The 24,354-nt window shown below is 51.2% G+C and overlaps 2 protein-coding genes across 3 annotated transcripts in view; one reads left to right on the top strand and one right to left on the bottom strand.

Moving 5' to 3' along the window:
* SYK (spleen associated tyrosine kinase) overlaps positions 1 to 10,227 on the bottom strand; it is an 84,577-nt gene extending 74,350 nt beyond the window's left edge. For both annotated transcript variants that reach the window (XM_049632731.1, XM_049632740.1), the window contains exon 1: positions 10,086 to 10,227. The gene's annotated coding sequence lies outside the window, so the exon portion shown is untranslated. The remainder of the gene's footprint in view (positions 1 to 10,085) is intronic.
* Positions 1 to 23,135, top strand: part of AUH (AU RNA binding methylglutaconyl-CoA hydratase) — a 454,909-nt gene extending 431,774 nt beyond the window's left edge. The window contains exon 12 of the transcript XR_007458347.1: positions 23,124 to 23,135. The gene's annotated coding sequence lies outside the window, so the exon portion shown is untranslated. The remainder of the gene's footprint in view (positions 1 to 23,123) is intronic.
* Positions 23,136 to 24,354: the final 1,219 nt, after the last annotated feature.

Here is a 24,354-nt window from a genome sequence, read left to right as displayed (position 1 = left end):
ACAGAATCCAAAGCAGGCTCTAGGCTCCAAGTTGTCAGCACAGAGCCCAACGCGGGGCTCGAACCCACGCACTGCGAGCATCATGACCTGAGCGGAAGTCAGATGCTTAACCGACTGAGTCACTGAGGCGCCCCTCCTGCTGTTCTATTTTTATTCTTTGCTCAGCCTGGAACTTATTTTGGTATAAAAAGTAAAGCTTTCCCAAGAACACTAATACCCCATGTCCCCTTCCTGGATGGGAGATGTGCCTCGTGCCTCCCAGGACCATCCCACGTGTAATTCGGGCTGGTTTCTCCACTATCCCCTGCACCTGTGCCCTTACATCCTGTGGCTCCTGTCTCTCCTTTCCACCCCCGTTTTGCATTGTGTCCCTAAGTTTCTTTTTTCTCTTTTCTTTTCTTTCTTTCTTTCTTTCTTTCTTTCTTTCTTTCTTTCTTTTTGCGAATCTCAAGGTGGAAGAAAAATGGTAACTTAGGCATTTCAACTTGCTTAGCTTTGTTTGGTGCATGTGGACACAATGTTCTGGAACCATCTGTCTGCAACACACACTTCAGGTGGCTCCCACGCCTCTCCGAGGCCAGGCCCGGAGAGTCCCCTCGTGCTCTTGACCCCAGCGTACAAGGCCACCGTGATGAGGGGCCAGACTTCACTTGACCCCCTGTGATGACTGACCCGACATGTCCCACAGATTCCTATGTTGAGGTTCTGAACCCCCAGCACCCAGAATGAGACTTTATTTGGAAACAGTCTGTACAGGGGTGATTACGTTCGCATGAAGCCATTATGGAGGGCCCTATCCAATGTGACTGGTTTCCTCATAAAAAGGGGAAATTAAGACACAGACACACACCCAGAGGGAAGAAGGTATGAGGACACAGGGAGAGGACACCATCCACAAGCCAAAGACACAGGTCCGGGACAAACCCGTCCTGCAGGCACTCTGGTCTCAGACCTCTGGTCTCCAGAACTGTTTAAACCACCACCTTTCACCTCCTCTGTTTGGGCAACCGTAGCAAAGGAATGCCACTCCTCTCTCGATGGATGCCGACCGATTTCCAGAGTCTTCTTAGAAGAGATAAGCCAGGACTACCTGGCCGCCGTGTCTTTGCAGAGACTGGCGGCTCCTTTGCGGGCACCCTGCCTGACGTTCTGCCTCTTTTCTAGGGTGCACGCTCTCATGGCAGATGACTGTGTCACAAATGTGGCCACCATCGGACAACACGGAGCCGGAAAACGTCCTTTCTCGCCTGCTCTGTTCCGTCAGGACACCTCGCACTTTCCCTCCCCACGCTCGTGGCGATTCCTCCCCTTGTGGGGCAGCCTGGGGCATAGACCGCGGCTTGGCGGGCCCCTTCGGACAAGCTTCCACGTGGCTCCAGTTCATGCTGACGGTGAACTTAGAAGTGAGTTTACCGTGTGTCGAAAAGAGACAAAACGTAAAATCATCAGATGTTTGCATATTAACCCCTCATTGATTCAGGACTTTTTGGTCCAACTCCTACTGAGTGAGCTTAATTTCCCAACACAAAGCTATAAAGATAGAAACAGCATGGCCCCCTGCGCTCATGCTCTCCCTCTGCCTTCTTGGGTCTCCTCGTGTCCAGGACAGGACCCCACGTCCCCTCACTATGCACGGCAGCAGATCCCTTGTCGGAGCAGCAGGTGACAGTCGCAGTTCTGGACTCCCAACACAGCCGTTTGAGGCTTTGCAATGCAGGAACACCCCTGAGCAGCTGGACAAGTCACGTCAGCTCTCTGGGCCTGACTGCTTCTCAGCAGGTGAATCCGATGGTCCCCCGGGGTCCCTTCCATTTTAACACCCCGTGCATCCTTAAACGTGCGTCTGCGAAAGTTACGCTTCAGGGCTGGCCACGTTCCAATAATCAGCATGGACGCCACAGCTCAGCCCTCTGCTGGGACACACTCCCTGCCTGAGCTCCAGGCTGCCTGGCCCCGCTCCCAGGGCCACAGGCCACACCGAAGGAGCCCCAGGACTGTCATCCAGCCCTGCCCTGGCGTGCTCCTCTCCTTCCTCCTCCTCGCTGTCACGTCCTCACATAGCTATGACCATCAGCTGATTGGGGTGGCTAACAACAAAAAAAGGAAGTGGTGAGTTCCTCTTTGAGCGTACGCAGCAGCTACAGAGGCAGAGAAAGGAAAGAAACACCATTAAAACTGTCACGCAGACTCTGAGTCCATGACCGTGATAGGAGTAAAGGCGGCCCGCTGCTGGCAGATGGCAAGCCCCTGCCATGGCCAAGAGACAGAGCAAGATGGGCCGAGCCCGAAGGCGGAAACCACAGTCCACGTGTAGGCAGGGAGCAGGGGCAGGCTGGGAGCTGGGAGAAGGCCCAAGGGCATGGTGTCCGGGGAATGCCAGAGCCTTGGGTGGGGGGGGGGGGGAGCAGAGCAACGAGGCGGCCCAACCCCCTCCAGCCCCTCTTCCCTGCTGAGCAGTCTCTGCAGGAAAGACACGCATTCAGAGAGGCAGGGCACGACCACATCCGAGAAGGACAGAGCGCCCCTGCACCCCACACGCTGGTTCCTGCCTCCCCCTGCCCCGTGCATACCTCACCCCTCCTATCTCACGGGGACAGGCTAGGAAAGAGCCACAGAACAAACGCGGACTCAGAAGACGAACTCCTAGGCCACCTTGGGGGGGGGGAAAAAAAAGACCAGCCACATCCTAGGATCACCAAGCACAGTAGGAAAGCTCACCCTGCATACAGGAGAGGCACAAAATGAGCCAACAGATGAGCCCATGCCAAAGGAAGACAGAGGCCACACAGCAAGAAGAGAATGTCCACACTGGAACCCGTAAGAAACACCACAAACACTGAAGGTATCATTAAAAAAATAAAGGATTGACTATATTCCTTGGAAACTAACCACCTGCTTGCTGCAATATAAGAGCTTCGATAGATGGATTTGATAACAGGATGGACAGGGCGAAGATCTTTCTCGAGCCACTTGATGGTTCTGTGAAACACAATTCAAAGGGCAAAAGAGGGGGGAAACAAGAATGAAGAAGTGCAGTCACTGCAGCTTTGTTTATAATGTCAAAAATTAGGTGGCCAGCTAGCTCGGTTGGTTAGAGGCGATGTGCTAATAATCAAATATCAAAAATTAGCGGGGGGGGGGGAACCCTGAATGTCTATCAGTAAATGATCACATTTTCCAATCTGTGGAATAAAATACAATGATCACGGATAGGAAGACCTCTTCACTCTTCGGCATGTTGTCGATTAAAACAAGAAAGTTGCAGAATGATACTGGTGCTAAGAACCACACACACACACACACACACACACACGCTCAGAGGACCGAAGGCTGGAGGCAAACACACTAGGCTGCCCTCCCCACAGAGGGTGCTGGTCACACAGGGGTTACTGGTCCCGGTCTTTTCTGAATTTCTCCCTGATGGACACATACCCGTGCATGTTCTGCATTTACCACCTTAGAAAACGCTAGAAGGTTCTCCCAACTTGGAGGTCAGAGAAACTTAAAAATGCCAGAAGGTTCTCCCAACCAGGAGGTCAGAGAAACTAACTTGAGAAATAGTATTTGGGGGCGCACCTGGGTGACTCAGTCAGTTAAGCGTCTGACTCTTGATTTCGGCTCAGGTCATGATCCCGGGGTGGCGGGATCGAGCCCCACACCGGGTTCCATGCCGAGTGTGGAGCCTGCTTAGGATTCTCTCTCTCTCCCTCTGCTGCTCTGCTCTCTTGCTCTCTCTCAAATAAAAAAATAAATTACTAACGAAATTGTGCTTATTCACCTGCGACCCATTTGGGAGTGCTATTATTAGTCTTGCCCCAGACTGTAGGAACACATTCCTAGAGCCGGCCTCGTGGGAGTGGCCGTGGTGGTCATCTGAGTCCCAACCACGGGCCAGGTATGGAGGCTACCCACGTGGCTCCGTGGTACATCTCAGTGAACCCCCCTGTGGTCGTTCTATTCACAGAGATCGAAACAAAAGCTTAAAAACAATGAGACTTGAACCGAGAGGAACTTTGGACCCCTACCTACCCTCAACCGCTGCTGATAAAAATACTCAGTGGCCGTGACTCTGAGGCATCATAGCAATCAAGTGATCCAAACATTCTCAACACTTGAGGTTAAGATAACCACAGCATTCTGCCTCCACCCAAGCAAAGCCTGAGATCTTGTAAAGGGGCGGCAGGAGGCCGCCAATCATTTCACAAAGGGGACCCAGGAGCCCCGATCCCCAGGATGCTCAAGGAACCAACGCATCCCACGGCCAGGGACGTGTGAGAGGGCCGGCAGGTGCCCTCCCCGCACACGCCCCCTGTACCACGGCTCCACACCCATAACAGCGACCTGCCTGCTCGACCATATCCCATCCGACACCGCACGACTTGGGCAAAGAAAGCTTCCCTGGGAACACCATTTAAGGTCACATGGCACCTGTTTCGGGACCAAGGGATCCAGACCAGGCATCTGAAAAAAGTGCCGTGGGCTCCCCATTCCCAGGAAAATACATATATGCTCATCAACTGGATAATAAAACATCAGTGTCAGAGCCAATACAGAGGTGGTGTGGAGACTGACCTAAAATGTAGACGACAACTATCACACTGGAGTTACAACATATATTATCTCATCGTATATACATATTCATTATATATTATATATGTATACGTGTAATATATAACATGTATCATATATACGTATGAAATACATGATAGAAATAAAATTTCCAAGGAAATGTTTTCCACAATTATGACGAGGGATTTATAATGGGTAAACTGTATGTGACACTGATAAGAGGTGTGTTAAGACCCCAAACGGTAGAGCAAAGGTCTGACAGACACTTTGTAGAAAATGTATTTAGTCAACCACCTTCCCACCGCAGGCTTCTGATAGGTGTGTGGCGGGGCTGAAGAAAAACCATCAGACTCTGGCGAGAACGAGAAAGGCTCCAGGAAAAAAGAAAAGTGGAACTGATCGATTGCTTGGTATATTTGACACAGTGAGAAAGCGAGGGGGGCGTGGTGAGTTTTGTGTCGGAGAGTTGGGGAGACCATTGTAACAGGCACAGAGCCAACCGGGAGAACACAAAAGCAATCGTTCGCCCAGGAAAAACAACCAAGGGCAATAAATTGGAACTATATCGCACACCTTGCTTTAGCAGTAAGTATCATCACAATAAATACCAAATAGGCTTCTTCACCCCAAATGACTGCACGACTGTCATGGGTGGTGGTCTGGGAAGGCCCAGGGCTCCCTTCTCACAGCAGGAAGCTGGCAGACACAGTCTAGAACTGATACATCAAAACCAAAGAACAAATGAGCCTATTGTCAGGAAACGCGGTGGAAAGTTCTAGAAGAAATAGCCAAAAAGATGAAAAGGATTGCTTTGGGGAACAGCACTAGAGGGTGGGAAAGTACTGCTATAAACGAGAATTTAATAAAAACCAAACTCAACTCTAGTCACACCTAAACTGTGACAAGTCGGCAGAAAGAGCGTTAAGAAATTATCAGACGGACCAGAGCAGAATGAAGATTTCCCAGTTCTGACACACAGCTGTAGTGGGACAGTGAAGGTCACATGTTGGACATTCAGATGCCCTTTGCAGCCCACGCACAGCATAGACAAACAAGCCAATATCTAAATGGTGGCTCTTCCCAAAACTAAGCTCTGGGCCCTCGGCCATCCCTCCCCACTCTGCCCACTGACTGTCCTGACCACGCCTGGGCCTGGGCCTCACTTACCCTGACACCAGCCTTGGGGTGCTGTTGCTGGCTCAGCCTGAGTCCAGATGAAGCCTCTCTCATCCAGCGGGCCAAGCAGGGAGCTCCGGGCCCTTCTGTCCCAGGCCCCCGCCAGGGCTCCAGCACAGCACGGAGGGGTGGTGCCTTCTCCGGCTTCAGGAGCCAGGACCCCAGTGTCAGAGCAGGTACCCCAGGCCAGTGGATGCTACTCACCAGATACCATCTGTCACAGAAGCTGTTGCCCACCCTCCTTAGTAACTGGGGCGTCACTGCTCTCCCCTCACTACTTACCCCTTCCTCCCACCAGCAGCCCTTGGTAGCCTCCAGAAACCATTTCTGGTGGCTTCCAGAAATGGAAGAATCAAGATAGAGTCATTTTTGATTTGTTAAACCCACTGTAATACGACCCCAAATAGTCTTTTTCCTACTGGTATCTTTGGCCTTGGCTAATTGTGACTGTGATTCCAATCCAACCACCTTTCAAGATTCATCGGGCAAAACTTACATAATTAAAGGTCAAAGGCAGCGCCAATGGACACAAGCTAACACTTTGTCAGGCAAAACTGCAAGCTCATAGAACGTGTCCCTGCTATTAGATCATCGAAATGAATGAATGAAGTTTTCCTTGAATATCTGCTCTCTAGTTTTGTATTAATCTTCCCACAATGCCTCGGTCAAAAGCAAGACAAAACAAAAATCTATTTGCCAAGTGACAAAGATCAACTTGAGACAATGTCAAGTCCAAGGAGAAAAAAAAAAAGTTCAGCATGTGACCATTTAAAAAAAAAAATTCTCGGGGCGCCTGGGTGGCTCAGTCGGTTAAGCGTCCGACTTCAGCTCAGGTCATGATCTCTCAGTCCGTGGGTTCAAGCCCCGAGTCGGGTTCTGTGCTGACAGCTTGGAGCCTGGAGCCCACTTCGGATTCTGTGTCTCCCTCTCTCCCTGCCCCTCCCCTGCTCATGCTCTGTCTCTCTCTCTCTTAAAAATAAACATTAAAAAAAAAATAGAAATGGAATAAAATGTCGAAACTTGCGATTGGGGGAGGGAGGTGAGGGGAAAGGAGGTGAGGATCCGGGGCCGTTGGAAAAAAAAAAAATCTATACAGTGACAGTTGAGAAAGCAAAAATTAGCTTGGATTGTAAAAGTGCCCTGCCATCCTTCAGGCGCAGATAAGGGACGGAGAGCGAGCCAGCTGTGAAGAGAACAGGAAACACACTTCAGCGACACAGGGTGGCCGCACTGTGTGTTCTCGCTCTAACATCATCGGCTGCCAGAATACTTGCTGTTGGAGAACGGTTTATCAGCAAGGCTGAAACGTCCTCTTCTCCCTTGGATCTACACCGTGAGAGCTATCGCTGAAACTTCAGCTCGGTCTTGCTGTTTCAGGCTTCCCGAAAAGGGGAAACTGCCCATTGAATTGCAGGAGATGTGAGTTACTGGACAGTAGAAATGCAATTTATTTTCAAAAGTAAACGGTAGCACCAAGGAGTCTCGTAGGGTCCCTGAGTCCTAACGCGAAAACGCTCTGAAAAACACGGTCTTGAGGTAAGTTTTAGGGAACCTCGCTTAGTGACAACATCTGCCCTAGACGGACACACGGCTATTTATAGTCTGTTTATTCCACTGGGGCAGACGAGTCAGTCTGTTGGTGCAGACAGCCGAACGGGTAAGATTACAAGGTGCTGTCCAGCGGAGTCGCCAACATGGCGGCAGCGTGCACACAGACCTTTCTAGATTCGGAGAAACCTTTTGCTCAGTGCTGACCGTGAGATTCCAAAGTTGAATTCTAAATTGCGGAAAATCCAGGATTCCAAAACATACCTTAGCACAAGGGTTTTGGAGAATAATTACGGACACGCTGTGTGCTGCATGAGTGACACCCTACAAAGAAGTCTTTGGTGTAAAAACAGAGAAATCAGAGGTGCCTGGGTGGCTCAGTTGCTTAAGTGTCTGACTCTTGACTTCGGCTCAGGTCATGATCTCGCAGTTTGTGAGTTTGAGCCCCGCATCGGACTTCACACTGAGTAGGGGGCCTGCTTGAGATTCTCATTCTCTGTCTCTGGCTCTGTCTCTGCCCCTCCCCTGCTTGTGCTCTCTCAAAATAAATAAATACATATTAAAACTAAAAAAACCAACAACAACAACAGAGAAATCAGGGGCACCTGCGTGGCTAGTCGGCTAAGCATCTGACTTCGCCTCGGGTCATGATCTCATGGTCCTGGGTTCCAGCCCTGTGTTGGGCTCTGGGCCGACAGCTTGGAGCCTGGAGCCCTGTTTCGGATTCTGTGTCTCCCTCCCTGTCTGCCCCTCCCTGCTCATGCTCTGTCTCTATCTCTCAAAAATAAATAACATTAAAAAAATATAAAATAGGGGCGCCTGGGTGGCTCAGTCGGTTAAGCATCCGACTTCAGCTCAGGTCACGATCTCGCGGTCCGTGAGTTCGAGCCCCGCGTCGGGCTCTGGGCTGACGGCTCAGAGCCTGGAGCCTGCTTCCGATTCTGTGTCTCCCTCTCTCTCTGCCCCTCCCCCGTTCATGCTCTGTCTCTCTCTGTCTCAAAAATTAATAAACGTTAAAAAAAAATTAAAAAAAATATAAAATAAAAAAACAGAGAAATCAGACCTGCACTTAGATTTTTCAATATGAGCCTGGAGAAGGCTAACGTGAGTTGTCTCTGAGACAAAGATCTAGCAATAAAATTATCTTTCCATCATTCCGTTTTCAGGAAAGGTAAACACCTAAAATATACACCTCATTGTTTATCCTAGCTTCCAACATTAAAAACTTTCTACTTATTAAGACCGCTTATAAAATCCTCCAAATGGAGGTATACCACATACAGAGAATACAAACCAATTTCTATTTTGCTGCAACATTTCTCTAAATACACCCAAGGTATGATGTAGATGGAACATGACTTGATAAAGTAATTTTAACAGCCAAGATTTCTCATTTAAAACACCTAATGACTCTATAAGTTAAAAAAATTTTTTTTTGGAACGTTTATTTATTTTTGAGAGACAGAGTGAGACAGAGCACGAACAGAGGAGGGGCAGAGAGAGAGAGGGAGGCACAGAATCCAAAGCAGGCTCCAGGTTCCGAGCTGTCAGCCCAGAGCCCGAGGCAGGGCTGTAACCCATGAACCGTGAGATCATGACCTGAGCCGAAGTCCCATCCTTAACCAACGGTGCCACCCGGGGACCCCATAACTCTACAAGTTTTTAAACATTTTAGCTCTAGGACAAATGTATTCATGCACTGTCTGGACTTTTTTGGGGGGGAGGGGTGGGAGTGGGGGTGGTGGGCACACCAATGAATTTAATTGCATTTCACTGACACGCTGCCTGTGTAGGTAGCAGCAACGGATCTGTTCTTACTAAAACGAAGACTTCAGAGGCTAGAACCATCTCCATTTCTTCCGGGAATTCCAAGTCCTCACAAGAGGAACTCCGTTTTCCCTAGAAGATTCAGGAATGGACATTTCCCACTCCTTCCTACTCACCGGCAGGCTTTCAGGGTGTAAGGAAACGAACAGCTAACTTCTGCTGAAGTTTTGGGGGGATCAGTGGAACCTTTGGTGATTCAGGCAAACTCAGAAACACAACTTGCACCAGCCTGCAACGGAAAAAGATTCCCACTGCCCCTTCTCCGATGACCGTCTCTCTGGTTCTCCAACATTCGAAAACACCCAGAATCGAATCCCCTTTGCAGTCACGGAGGGCTTAAGGTTTTGGAGCCACGTTGCCAAGACCGTGTTTAACGCAAACCTACGCTGTCCTACAGAGAACGTCCTTTCCTTCTCCGAGTCACTGACTGGCTAAGGAAGCTACTTCACCATGAAAATGTGTCGAAAGGCGCGATCCTGCCGAATTTCAGCGGCGGCTCAGAAAGTTTCACGTTTTTACGCAACTGCCCTTTCTTTCCGTAGGAAAAGCCGCGTATGCGTTAAGCCCCCCCCCCCCCCCCGCGGGCATGTGAGCATCCGCACTGGGATACATACACACGGTGGAATTTTCCAGTGACTGCAGAGACGGCCCAACGAAAGCGTGCGCGTCCCGCCCGGGTCCCCCGCGCCCGCGGCTTCCGCACCCCGGTCGCCCGGCCCCCGACGCACCCGGTTGAGCGGGGGGAGGTAGGGATCCAGCACCCGCCCGTTTTAACTCCGAACATTCGGACTGCCCTCGATTTTCAAAGGCCGAGGGCCCCCCGCGCGCACCTGCCCCGCCGGGTGCCGGGGCGCAGACCCCGGCCCGGGGGGTGGGGGTGGGCAAGGAGGGCATCCCCCCCGGCGCGCTGGTGCCCGCGGGCGCCGCGTCCACGCTGCCGGGCCCAGAGCGCGCCGCACACCTACCTGTGCCAGGTGAGCCGAGGGCGGGGCGCGGGGCGCGGGGCCGGGGCGGCTCGGGGCGCAGCGCGGGGCCGCCCGCTCCTCCTCGCTCCTCCGGCCGCTGGAGTCGCCTCAGCCGCCCAGCGCGAGGCGCTTCCTCATTTTCGGCAACTTCCTTAACGCGCCCGGGCAGGCCCCGCACTTCCTCCTGGCCGCCGCGCCCCAGCGCCCCGGGCCCGCCCAGCAGCCCGTGCGCCCCAGTGCCTTCGCGCCCGGGTCCCGCCCCGAGAGTCCGCCCCGACCGACCCCGCGCCCCCCGACCCTTCCCCGACCCCTCCCCGTCGCCTGTGCGCCCCAGTGCCCCCGTGCCCGGGTCTCGCCGCGAGCGCCCCCCCGGCGCCCCCCGGCCCTTCCCCGGCCGCCTGCGCGCCCCGGTGCCCCTATGGCTGGGTCCCTCCCCGAGCGCCCCCCGCGCCCCCGCCGCCCGTGAGCCCTGGGGCCCCCAGGCCCGGTCCCGCCCCAGCGCCCCCAGGCCCAGGTCGCGCCCCAAGTGCCCCCGGCGCCCCTGCGCCTGCCTTCCAGGCACTGAGGGCCTGCGCTAGGGGCCTTCCTAATCAGACCAGGGGCGCTACCAACAGCGGGCCACCTGGCCGGCCTGGCCTGCCACCTGGCTGTTTGAAGCAGCGGTCGCACTCAGGGGCGCGCCCAGTTCGCCTTGTCGTTGCGTGGGAAAAAGAGTCGTGTTTACTGTGCTAGGCATTCCTGGTCACCAAGCCAGGGCGCCCCTGCTGATCTGAGAACACAAGGCCTCCGCCGTCCGGCCAGGTGGCCTTGTGCTGTCTGTAGATGAGCAGCAGACTTCACCGCGCCCCTCTGGACGGGCCCAGCGCGTCCAACGCGGCCGCTTTCTGAAGGCTCTCATTGTTGGAAGGTTCTTGACCGTGAATTGAACTTGCTTCTTTCTACCCACGACCGACTCTCGGGCCTCGACCTAAAGAAATTAAGTCTAACATCTGCTGTAGTTTAAATACATGTTTTAAAAACACCTGCCTAAACTCCCTCCGCCATCCCCCGTCCCCACTTTTTCTATTGCACAGCCCCTTTGAAAACCTTGCTGTGAAACAGTTCCCAGGTCCTCATCTTCTTGGTAAGAGCAGTCGGCAGTACGTGTTTTAAAAGGCTGTGCCCCGAGCCAAAATAAATAAATAAGTAAAATCAAAATAAAGTGTACAGTGCGTTAGATTATAATCGCCATGGAAAAACACAAGGTGAGAGGAGCACGGACGCTCACCGGAACCCCAGTCTCTCCCACTTGGCCGTTCTCTTCCGTACATCTTTGTCATTAAATGTGTAACTCAAGTGAAGGATTTTTACTGTATTTGCTATATTTGTTACGCATTAGTTTTGCTTCCAACAGCAGATGAAGTAGTCGGCGCTCTCCAAACACAGGCTGCACAGCTTGCAGACAGGAGGTTTCTGGAGCGTGCAGGCTGTTGTTGGACGTGGACAATGAGGACCAGCTTTGCATCTGTGTGTGAGAGCAAACACCGAGCTTCCTAAGATTCTGTGTCCTCAGGGGCCGTTAGTGGAGATGAGGTTCTAGGTCTGTCCCCACACGCCTCCCTTTGGCATTGCTGTGGTCGTCTGCAACTTTGAGTCATTTTAAAGTTAATTAGCGTGCTTATAGGGATGTTGGAAAAAAATGTTAAAATCATCACACAAATCTCCAGGGAAAAAAAACCTATCTGAAAGACAATTTCAAAATAAAATCTTTAGGGGCTTGCTCATTTGGTTAAGCCTCAGACTTCAGATCAGGGCCTGATCTCACAGTTGGTAAGTTCGAGCCCCACGTCAGGCTCTGTGCTGACAGCTCGGAGCCTGGAGCCTGCTTCGGATTCTGTGTCTCCCTCTCTCTCTGTCCTTCCCCCGCTAGCGTTCTCTCTCTCTCTCTCTCTCTCTCTCTCTCTCTCTCTTTCAAAAATAAACACTAAAACACACACACACACACACACACACACACATATATGTATAAAATCTTTAAAATCTTTAAAAATGACTAAATAAATAAAAGTCAACACATTTCTGCCAGAACTTTCTTCTCTCTCTTCCCCAGTGTCTTCTCCCTTTGCTCACTTGGCTGTTAACCCTTCACGGTAGTAAATCTTAGCTGTGACTATATTCCGGGTCCAGGAGGCCCTCCCAGTGAAACTTTTTACCACGTTGGTCTCGGGGATTCCCCAGACAGTCACTGTTTAAAGGCTCCTGTCCCCTGCAGATTCTTTCTTTCTTTCTTTTTTTAATTTAAGAATAGCAAATGTGTTCCTTTTCTGGTGTTGCTGTATTAATGGACATCTGAGGTCTCCATAGCTGTTCGTCTTGTATGTTTCCACCTGTTCTTGCTCATGACCAGGCTTCCTAGTGCACTTGGCTGCATTCTCTGTGAACCACTTACTGTCTTTATTATTTTTTTAATTTTTGTAACGTTTATTTATTTTTGAGAAAGTGAGAGAGAGAGAGAGAGAGAGAGAGAGGAGAGACAGTTTGAGGGGGGGGAGGGGCAGAAAGAGAGGGAGACACAGAGTCTGAAGCAGGCTCCAGGCTCTGAGACATCAGCACAGAGCCCGACGCGGGGCTCGAACCCACGAACCATGAGATCATGACCTGAGCCAGAAGCTTTCAAGGCTTCACATCTTCTCTTTCTGCTCCATGCTTCTTTTTGTTTCTCTTCTATCTTGGAGTCGGTGTTTCTAGTATTTTGTGCCTTTCCCTTCCTTAGGAGTTTATTCCATCGCTTTGGTGGAACCAGCTGTCCGTTTGTTTCCCTAGATATATGGAAGTATGTATTTTTTTCCGAAAGATTTTTAAGTGTTTATTTATTTCTTTTGAGAAGGAGGGAGGGAGAGTGGGGGAGGGACAGAGAGAGAGGGAGAGAGGGTCCCAAGCAGACTCTATAGTGTCAGTGTGGAGCCTGACTCTGGGCTCCATCCCAAACTGTGAGATTGTGACCCGAGTGGAAATCAAGAATTGGGCAGTCAACCAACTAAACCACCCAGGCGCCCTTGGAAGCAGGGATTTTATTTTATTTTATTTTATTTTATTTTATTTTATTTTATTTTATTTTTAGAGAGAGAGAGACAGAGTATGAGTGGGGGAGGGGCAGAGAGAGAAAGGGAGACAAAATCTGAGGCAGGTTCCAGGCTCCAAGCCATCAGCACAAAGCCAGACACGTGGCTCGAGCTCACGGACCACGAGATCATGACCTGAGCCGAAGTCGGACGCTTAACTGACCGAGCCCCCCAGGCGCCCCAGAAGTAGGTGTTTTAAAGAACTTCCGTAGCCACAAAGTTTCTACCGTCAAGTTTGATGGTTTGAACTGTAAAGAATTCTGTTTACTTTTGTTTACAATTTTGAAGTCATCGTTCTATCACTTTCTTGCTTTCAGTCTTATGTTGAGAAATCCAAGCCATCCTGATCCTGTGTCCTTCACCCTTTTTCTTCTTATTCCAATTCTCTCTGGTCTTTAGCAGGGTGGCTGCTTCAGTGCCGTCACCTTGCGCTAATTTGGCAGTGTTTCTCCGGAACTTCTGTTTCGCTCTGCTCTCCTGCGGGTGACAGCTCCTGGACTCCTACAGCAGGTCCTTTCTCCCCGGCCTCATATTCCTTTTATGCCTAATTTGCTATCGTCTTTGAGCACGGTGCAGGGGGTGGGCTTAGCTGAAGGTCAGGGGCACCGGCTGGACTCCTCTGTCCCGCAGGACCCCAGGTCGGAGGCAGGAGGCCCCGCTCCTCCCCGGCAGAGGGAAAGGGAAGAGCTTCCCCACTCCTTGGAGCGCCATTGGGTGTCAGTTCCGTTCCCCAATCAGCATGGGCCCCGAGGCTTCCCGCTGGTGACACGAAGCCATGCCCGGATGCTGATGGTTCCCCGTGACCCCTCATCCCCACCTCAGCCATTTTCACCGCCCCATGGTCAACACTAAGAAATACGCAATTACTCCCTTTTATCCTGTCAAGATTTGAGCGAGAACTGCCAGGATTTTGTAGACTCACCAGATGTAGTTTCTGGGAGCTGGAGGCCTGACCTCACCGTGATCCTCTCCAACTTCTGTTTTTCTTATGAGCTAGCACTTTTCCAAGTTCATTTCATTGAGTGGTTCTCCTTTTCTTGTTTGGTTGCTGGTAGTAACTTTTACATTTTTGTTTTCCGCCGCTCCCTCTTTTTCTTGGGGAGACGTGAGAGGGAGAGGGAAGTTTCTTTTGCCTTTTTCTAGATAGTGGGGCCCTGAAGATTTCACCACCTTTATCCGGAATTTAATGACACACATTTTTTTTTTTTAAGTTTATTTATTTTTGACACAGAGAGCGAGCGAGCGTGAGCTAGGGAGAGGTAGAGAGAGAGGGAGACACAGAATCGGAAGCAGGCTCCAGGCTCTGAGCTGTCAGCACAGAGCCCGACGCGGGGCTCGAACCCACGAACCGGGAGATCATGACCTGAGCTGAAGTTGGACGCTTAACTGACTGAGCCCCCCGGGCGCCCCTAATGACACACATTTTTCAACTTTAGGTAGATGTATTGAACGTGTAGAATATACACCGTACGTTTTAATATTTAGAACGCGGGCTTCACATTTTTCATCTCTTTCAAGTTAAAAAACACAAGTTACACGTGATCCATCTATCAGGATGCTTTAGCTTGCAAACACAAAGACTATTCAACTGCACCTATTGCCATGGTAAAATTTTATTGGCACAGGAAGGAGTAAACTCCAGAGGTAGGACAGCATTTAGTGCATTTTGATACAAACTATTTTGACTTGGAATATAAGTCACAAAACGCGAAATTCACCATTTTAACTGTTTTAAAGGGTAGGGATACCTTTTTCAAAGGGAACAACTCAACCCTATTTGTCCTTTGAAGCAAGCTAATTTTGATAGGCCAGCGCTGCTGAATCTCAGGGATGCCCCCCACTGGTCACCTCTATCAGCGAGAATACCACGGAACATGGAGAAAAAGCCTCCTTCTGCTGGATTTCCTCCACCAGTTCAACTGGGATGGGAAAGTGACCTTTTACCTGTAAATGGCAGGCTTCCTCCTTTATTCTGTTGTCAGTGAGGTTTCGAACAACAACAATAAAATAATAATGAAATAAATAAATAAATAATACGATAATTAAAAAAAAGAGAAAAGTAACTTAAGGACTAAGGATAGCACTTGAACTTGGATTGCGTGGGTTTATACACAGTGGTGATATCACCGGTGGGGGCAAGAAAGCACAGGCATCGTTCCGAGGCTTTCCCGGGCATATGCGTGGCTTCTCTGGGCACCTCTGACTTCTTATTTTTAGTGACATTCAAATCAACAAACAATTACTGTGTGCCTCTTATTGCCAGGCATGATGCTAAGCACTGGAGATTAAACAGGATCAATATCTTGGGGCTCCTGGGTGGCTCAGTCGGTTAAGCCACTGACTTTAGCTCAGGTCATGATCTCAAGGTCTGTGAGTTCGAGCCCCGCGTCGGGCTCTGTGCTGACAGCTCAGAGCCTGGAGCCTGCTTCGGATTCTGTGTCTCCCTCTTTCTCTGCCCCTCCCTGCTCCTTCTCTCTCTCTCTCTCTCTCTCTCAAAACTAAGTAAACACTTTAAAAATAATAAAAAAATAAAAAAGATCAAATATCTCAACATGTGACAAAGTATTTGCCTAAAAGGTTACCCTTTAAAAATATAATTACTTAATTGGAATTCAATTGCAAGTCAATTTAGTTAACTATAAAGCAACTAACTCGAGCAATATGACATTATTTTAGGATAGTCTTCCAATGCAAAGCATTAAGTGTGTTGGCATGTAATCCTATTAAATATCACTGCTCTGGGAATCATAATCTATTTTAATGAAAATAGAAAATAATATGCCTAGAAACAAACAACAGAAATGACATTTTCTAGTTCAAAATATGTTTCAGCTCCACGAATGGGCATTCCCTGCTTGCTCGTGCGTCTAGCCTATTGATTGATAAGGTTTGAAAACTTGACAGATGTGTATTTTCAGATCTCACCTGGGGTTGAGGTCGCTACACTGAAACTCAGTTACGAATGAAAACTTTTCATGCTTTTCATTTATGCAGATGGCCAACACACACGGAGAGATGCTCAACATCACTCGTCACCAGGGAAATGTCAATCGAACCACGATGAGATACCACCTCACACCTGTCAGAATGGCTAAAATTAACAACTCAGGAAACAACAGATGCCGGCGAGGAGGTGGAGAAAGGGGAACCCTCGTGCACTGTTGGTGGGAATGCAAACTGGTGCAGCCACTGTGGAAAACAGGGAACAGGTTCCTCAAAAAATTAAAAAGAGAACTACCCTATGATCCTGCAATTCTGCTTCTGGGTATCTATCCAAAGCACATGAAAACACCGTCTCGAAAAGATAGGTACCCCCCCTGTTTGTTGCAGCATGCTTTACTATGGCCAAGATAGTATAGATAAAGGAATATTACTCTGCCATAAAAAATAATGGAACCTTGCCATTTGCAATGGCATGGATGGACCTCGGGGGCGTCATGTTGAGTGAAGTAAGTCAGACAGAGAAAAAGATACCTTGTTGATCGAGCATCATACAGCACTAACACTGGGGTCTATTTCTGGCCTTTCTGTCCTGTTTCCTTCGTGGATTCTCAGGTCTCAGATTCTCCGGTTTGGCGTGGAGGACACAAAGGAGGGTGAGGGAGGGACGTTGTCCTTCAGTTCATGGCTGTCGAGCAGAGAAGTGGGGCCGGTGTGGACACCCTGCCATTCTCTAATGGAGATCTGCTTCGAGTGTTGCGTTTTTCTGATGTTTCCGGTGTCCTACAGGAGGGCGTGTGGCTGAACAACGAGGACAGACTGCTCTACACTCTGCGTCTTTGTATAGACCCTGCTGGGCACGCGTACGTATTAGAAGTGTGTTAAACCGTAACTTGTGACGTAGGATGTGTTTATGTCAGTGGCCAGTGGGTGTTGTCGTTTGAGTAACGGATTTCACTCGCTTTCCTCCTTTCGGTGTTTGACATTCTAGAGACCCCTTGATAGGAACTGTGCATCGGAGCGACGTTTCTGTGAAACGAAACAGATGCACCGACCACACGGAACCGATCCTGTTTACCTTGCCCGCTGTTACGAGGACCGCGGCTTGCGAGGCAACGTATAAACACGTTCTCTGCTCTGACCTTCTGAATTAGAGAAGGTACGTTTTGCAGCATGCTTGGACCCTTGAGGATTTAGACGGGATCGCACCCGGAGGACAGGCAGCTTGGGGCAGCAGGACACAGCATCTGTGTCCTGTGTTCCCGCCCTGCTCCTGGGAGCTGCCCGGGCATCAGCCCTGGTGACCAGGAGGGTGTGGTTTGGGACATCCCAAAGGCGTCCCTCATCCTGCACTCTCCCTACTTGTCAGAGCTGCACGGAGGGCTGAAGACATCCTGAGCACCCGAGCACGAGAATACCTCCGCATCAGAGATCAGGGAGAAGAGCCACATTTCCATCGGACTGGACGGTCCCCTGCTGTCCACCGGCCTCGGCATCTCTGCTCTCCAGGTGGGTCTCAGCGGACAAGCGGCAATGAGAGCTCCAAGGCCGTTCCTGGGTGTGCAGCTGCAGGAGGGGAGGGGGTCTGTTGTTTCCTGGTGAGAAAGGCAGGGAGACGAGGAGGCGGCCGGCCGGCCGTTGGGCTCAGAGGAGCCGGCATCAGATGGGCACCTGCAGACCCATAGCAGCAGCTGAGATAGGAGGTGGTGGGTCCTCCAGCCCCAAAGCCCGGAGGGCACTCGGCTCCCTCTGGGCCTTGACCAGCGGTTGCGTGAGCCTCCGGCTGTCTGTACCGACCCCACAAACCCGCCGCCTTCCCGCCCCGGAGCTCAGAGCCCTCGGTCAGAACAAGCCCGGCCCCATGAGGTGGCCCCCACATCTAGAAATGTTTTGTCGTCTCAGGGAAAGGTTTTTAATAGGAGCTTTTACTTATTTATTTTTTTCTCTTAGACATTTAAAGACACTGTCAACGGCATCCGGGATTGGCAAAGGACAGGTGCAGGTCAGATCTGGCCGGTGGCCTCCCATACCCAACCTCTCGTGGCAAGAATGGCTTTTACATTTTTATTATTATCAGTTTATACATTTTTTTGAAGTTTATTTATTTTTGAGAGAGAGACAAAGAGAACGCAAGCAGGGGAGGGGCAGAAAGAGAGGGAGACAGAATCCGAAGCAGGCTCCAGGCTCCCAGCTGTCAGCACAGAGCCGGATGCGGGGCTCGAACCCACGAACCGTGAGGTCATGACCTGAGCCGAAGTCGGACGCTCAACTGACTGAGCCACCCAGGTGCCCTGTTTTTACATTTTCAAAGGGTTGTTAAACACACACACACACACACACACACACACACTGAACAAAGTAGGCCGTGCTCCAGAAATTCTACATGGCCCCCCAAACCTGGGGTCTATTTAGATGTAAAACTATTAAAAACAGTTTTACATCTGTTTCCATGCAGAAAAAGTGTGCTAGTCTCTGTTGTAGAAAGTCTATATTATTCAAGGCGCTTACCAAGTAAGAGTGCCAGCATCGTGCATTGTCCTCTACCTGAATTCCTTGCCAAGTCAGAGCAGGACGAGAGTGCAGCCTTCCTCATTAAGGAAAATGATAGAAACAATGTAATCGGAAGTTGGAAAGCACGGTGGAGTCATAGGACTGAGCAGCTATGGGGAGCTGAGCTACCCAGGTCTTAGGGAAAAGAAATACAGGTCTCCAGACCCTCAGGGCCCACTGAGGCTGCCTGCGGTCAGACGCCTGCTACCTTCTGCCATCCACACCTCCTCCGGGCAGCCAGAGATTAGGTCTGGGCTTATATTAAATCTCAGGTTAGGGGCACCTGGGTGGCTCAGTCAGTTGAGCGTCCGACTTCGGCTCAGGTCATGATCTCGCAGTTCGTGAGTTCGAGCCCCGCGTCAGGCTCTGTGCTGACAGCTCAGAGCCTGGAGCCCGCTTCGGATTCTGTGTCTCCCTCTCTCTCTGCCCCCTCCCCGCTCATGCTCTGTCTCTCTCTGTCTCTCAAAGGTGAATAAACGTTAAAAAATTAAATCTCAGGTTAAATATGAGCTATTTGTCATAAGCTTGCCCACTCTTCCTCTTTTCTATAGAATAATGAGAGGAAGGAAACAAAAACCATAAAAGGCAAACAGTTCTATTTTTCTCTCACTGGAAGGAATGCTACTACATGAACTTTGTAAAAGGATGAGTCTATTCAAAAACGTTACGTGCTTACCTAGCAGTATTCGGTTCAAACATCCAAACCCTTAGTTTCAATGTGTGGTGCTCACTTTAAGTTCTCAAAATTATATTAAGGTTTTAATGGTTTTGAAATTGTCCATTTTCTCTCACGGATGGCAATGAGAAGGAGGTTTGTTGATTTGTTTCATCTTTGGGCATCTCGAATGGGGATCTGGATTTGAGTACACACGAAGGGATTAAAAATGCATTATTACTCAGTACACAAAACAAATTTGACTCAGAAATACAGAAATAAATGGAAATCCGTCCTTTATTTATTTTTAAGATTTTATTTATTTATTCATTTATTCATTTTAAACGTTTATGTATTTATTCCGAGAGAGAGCGTGCACGCACCCAATGCGTGTGAGCAGGGGAGGGGCAGAGAGCGAGAGAGGGAGAGAGAGAATCCCAAGCAGGCTCTACACTGTTAGCACAAAGCCCGATGTGGGGCTCAGACTCACAAATCGTGAGATCGTGACGTGAGCCAAAACCAAGAGTTGGATGCCTAACCGACTAAGCCACCCAGGCGCCCCAAGATTTTATTTTTAAGTAATCTCTGCACCCACCGTGGGGCTCGAACTCACAACCCAGAGATCAAGAGTCACATGCTCCACTGGCTGAGCCAGCCAGGTGCCCATCTGTACTTCATTTATAATAAACTTTTCCTTTTGGAATAATTTTATTTGTGGAAAAGTTGCAAAGATCGTTTGGACCATGGCCGTGCCTCCTTGTCCCGGCTTTCCCTGACATTAGCCCCTTATAACCGCGGGGCCTTGATCCCCAAACGTTGTCGTGGTCACAGCTTTGTGAACTACTCTACGGCCTTTGTTCAGACGTCACCGGCTTCTCCACGGATGCCCTTCTCCTGTCTCAGCGTCCAGTGCAGGACCCCACGGTCACTGAGTCCCCTTCGTGTTCAACTGCACCAATGACAATAACATCTTCATGCTTGGGATTTGAAGCAGGAAGACTGACCTCCTGCGTTTGAAGCTCCCTTTCCAATCTGATTTCCTTTGATTCTAATACAGAAAGACTACATGAGAGAAAGAGATGAAAATTTCTCCTGCTTATGTTAAAGAGCTTTTAAGTAACCAGGGATCACCGGACGTCCAGCCCATACTGACAGAAGGAAACCCTTAGCTATCTTTCTTAGAGATGCAAAACTCCTGTAACTGGAAAGTTCTTCCTACATTCCAAATTAAGTCCTTTCTGTGGCCGTGGTAAAAATTAAAAATGTAATCGTGGGTGTGGCTTGACCTGTCCTGAGGGTCAGGGACCTGGCGGGGAGCTTGGTGGCCATCGGAGGAGAGGGCGAGGACCACAGGCGGGTGGTCTCCAGCTGTGGCAGGAGAGACGGTGAGGTCTGGGGTGGTGGGGGGGCTGGCTTCTCCAGGACACCCCTTCTGCTCGCTGTGCGAGTCGGAGGGAGGCCTGAGGCTGGTGGCGTCTCTGCTCAGATCAGCCTCACGCAGTGTGGATAACATTGGACCTGGTTTAGCTGCAGATGCCTGGAAATTGAAGTCGGGATCCCAGAACCTAAAAACTTGTCAAAAAATCCCCCAAAAAAGACCTCTCAGAAAAAGTGGCCGTTACACCGCAGAGAACACATCAGCTTCCTTGTGCCCGCTAAACCTTCACGTTGAACATGTGCTTTTATATTTAAAATTGTTTCCCTTTTCGTATCAGTGGGGGGAAGCTGGGTTTGAAGACAGCACATGCAGTTTCCGGAAAGCATCACTCTGTCCGTGACCTTGGGGGCAGCCAGCCCCGCAGGGTCCGGGGAGATGCCAGTGTGCCTGTGGGGGGAGCCCCACACCACCCCGGCTCTGCCTTCACAGGGCTCCCCCGGGCTGGCCCGGGCTCTCTGAGGACACCCTCCCCCCGTGTCTGTGTGGGGCCGGTTCACACGCAGGCAGAAGTGCATCCAGCACTTTCCAGAATCTGAGAAGCTCTAGAACCCTGTTCCAGTTTTGGGGAACTCCAATTTGTATAGAGTTCTTTCTTCCACTGATGAACGCTTTCACTTCCTAAGACTTCTGTCCTCCGGGGCCCTGCTGGGGCTAAGACCCAACCCTCCCCTGTCGCAACACGGGGCCTGGAGGCATCGCCACTGCTGGTTACGCGTCTTTGGCTTCAGTGGCAATTAATACCTCTTCTTTCGCTTACTTGTTTTCTCTCTTTTGTTCTTTGTCTGGGGCTGATCGGGGGCACCCTGTGTGGTGGCGGGGCCCCTGGTGGGCATATAACTCAGGCCCCCCTGTGCACTTCCTGGAGACCGGACCCAGGGGCCCCGCCTCCCACGGGGGGTGCGGGGAAGCACTCGGCCCTGGGCTTCCAGAACCCCGTTCCCTGGCTCACAGAGAAAGCCCGGCTGAAGGAGGGAAGGAGGCCAGCAAACAGGAGGGAGAGGGGAGAATACAGCTGGGGTGCACAAAGAGGGGGGCCCCTCACTGGCGCTGAGGCTGGGGGGCTTGCAGCTGTTCCAGTTGTGGAAGCCAGCACCTCATCCCCCCCCCCCCGCCCCCTGCCCCGCTGTGTCTCTCCCTCCCTTCCTCCTTCTCCCTCCAAACCTCCCCCTCCCTCCATCTCTCCCTCTCCCCCTCCCTCTCTTTCCTTCCCTCCTCCCTCCTTCCCCCCTCCTTCCAAACCTCCCCTCCCTTTCTCCCTCTTCCTCTATCCCTCTGTCTCTCCCTCCCCCTCTCTTTCTCGCCCTCTCTCTCTCTTCCTCCTTTCTGGCTCTCTCTCTCGCTTCCTCCCTCCCTGCCCTTTCTTCCTTTTGAGCTAGGTTGACATCCCTTGTAGTCTGGCAGTGTTTGTCCTGAGCCATATGCTGTTGTCGCACTGTTGTGAAAGCTGAGGGAGATAGTGTGCGTAAGCCCCTGACATCCATGAATATTAACTCTGTTGATACCCCCCAGTTCCTTATTTTCTAGCGTACGTAACAACGTCTATAGCTTCTTTGACTCAAGACAGGGCACATCCCCCTTCTCGCTGAACTTGGAGCATGGCCACGGCCCTTTGCTTCCAAAAGACACCAAATAAATATCGTTCAAAGGTCTGGGCGTTTCGGTAAAGTCTTGGCACGCGGTATGTGATCCTTCCTTCCGCACTGCCTGTTGAGGCGGACACCGTTATTATCAACGTTTTATAGGTGAAGACGCCGCGGAGGAGAGGCGGGGTGGGGTGCCCAAGGCCACGCAGGCGGGAGGTTGGAGGACCGGGATCCGAACCCAGAGCCCCTGCTCCCGATTTTGTTACTTAATGTCCTGGGTCCCGCGAGTGTGTTCATGCCAACCCGGAGGTCGGCGTTCGGAGCGAGCAGTCGATCATCCCGGTACACCTGTCACGTGTCCTTACGGTTCAAAACACAGATTAATCCCTTCGTGTCAGTTCCACAAGTGATAGGGATGCTATTGCAACCCCAGACACGGGAGGAAGGGTAAGCGTCCCCTGTGATGGCTCCTCCTCCGTGCGGTCACTCCCGCAGGCAGGTGCCCTTCTCACCTGGGGAAGGCCGCCCCGGTCCAGGGCTGGTGACCCCCCTCGTCCCAAACCAGAAGTGCTCCCTGGGGCGCAGGGTGGTCTAGGCGAGCGGGGCCACTGTCCTCCCTCTTGTGGGACCAAAGACACACCCAGATTAGAATAACGCTCACGTTCACACTTAGAAGTCCACGGCTGTTTTCACACAGCTGTTCAGACTTGCGCCTGGGAATTACATTTTCGGATCCACTTACCTACCAAGCACTGGGACTGTGATTGGAAGGCACCACTGCTTCTTTGTGAAATCTGAGAACGTCGGCCTTGGGACCGTCCTGGGTGTTGCCGACAAGGGGCGTTACAACTGATGCACGCTTGATGAGCTCACCGACTGGCCTCCGGGGTACCTTGCCAGCCACCCAGATGAACGGACGCTCGGCATCTAAGGTTCCGTGTGTCTAGGCCACATCTACCGGGTTCTGAGCTCCGGGGGCGCGAGACAGCAAGGTCTCTGTCTCCAGAAGCTAACGGTTCCGTGGGCAGGTGGACGCTCGGCCAGTGAGCTGATAAACACAGTGTTGAATTTCGGGTAGGATTCGGGCTCTGGGAATGATAGACCGTGGCAAAGAGGAGGTATCTTGGAAGCAAAGACGTCTGTGGTGTGAACGGCCGAAGAGACTGGTGAGGTACTGATCTGGGGGACGGTGTGGGGCAAGTGTGTGTTGGGGGTGTGTGCTTGCAAGCACCTGGGACATCGAAGCCAGGCTGTCCAGGATGGAGAGGGAGCGGGAGGGTGAGGGGCAGGCGATGAGCGTAGAGGGGCCGGATGCCAGATCAGGCTCACCGTGTAAATCACAGCAAACACGATTTTGTTGTAAAGCCAAGGAGAAAGCATAGGAAGATTTAGATAAGGGGAGGGGCTTCATCTGGTTAATTTTTAAACCGTCAGACCCAGGAAGCCTTATAAAATTCTGATCTCAACGGGGCTGGCCTTGATCCCCTTGTGAAATTGACATCTTTGGAGGAGAGTGAAGGGGACAGAGTAGGAGGATCCTGACCTCACCTGACCCGCGGACACAACACTCTGCAGCCGTCCTGGCAGAGCCGGCCTTTCACAGCTGCTGGTAGAGAGGAGGCCTCCTGGGCAAGGTGGGAGGGCGGGGAGGTGGTCAGGAACCAACCCTCCAGTCCCACTAACCACGAGCAGAGGGGACGTCACGAGCACAGAATAACAGCGAGGTCAGACCCCACACCAGGTGCCCCAACCCTGGGGACCCTCACCGGGAAGAGGAATCCTCATAATGTCTGCCTTTGCAAACCTGTGAAACTTAACCCTGGGAGCTTTAAAAACCAGCTGCGCTTAGCATGGGGAGAGCCAGAGGGTGGTAGGAGCTGAGTCCCCACCCTTAACAGGCCGGCACACTAAATACCTCGGCCTGAGCCGCAGCGCAGAAGCAGCGGTTTGAGAAGCACATGGGGAACACGACACAGATTTATTGACTAATCTTAGCATGTGT

This window comes from Panthera uncia, chromosome D4 (assembly GCF_023721935.1).
Source record: "Panthera uncia isolate 11264 chromosome D4, Puncia_PCG_1.0, whole genome shotgun sequence".
NCBI classification, from domain to species: Eukaryota; Metazoa; Chordata; class Mammalia; order Carnivora; family Felidae; genus Panthera; species Panthera uncia.
This window is presented reverse-complemented; position numbering and strand designations above follow the sequence as displayed.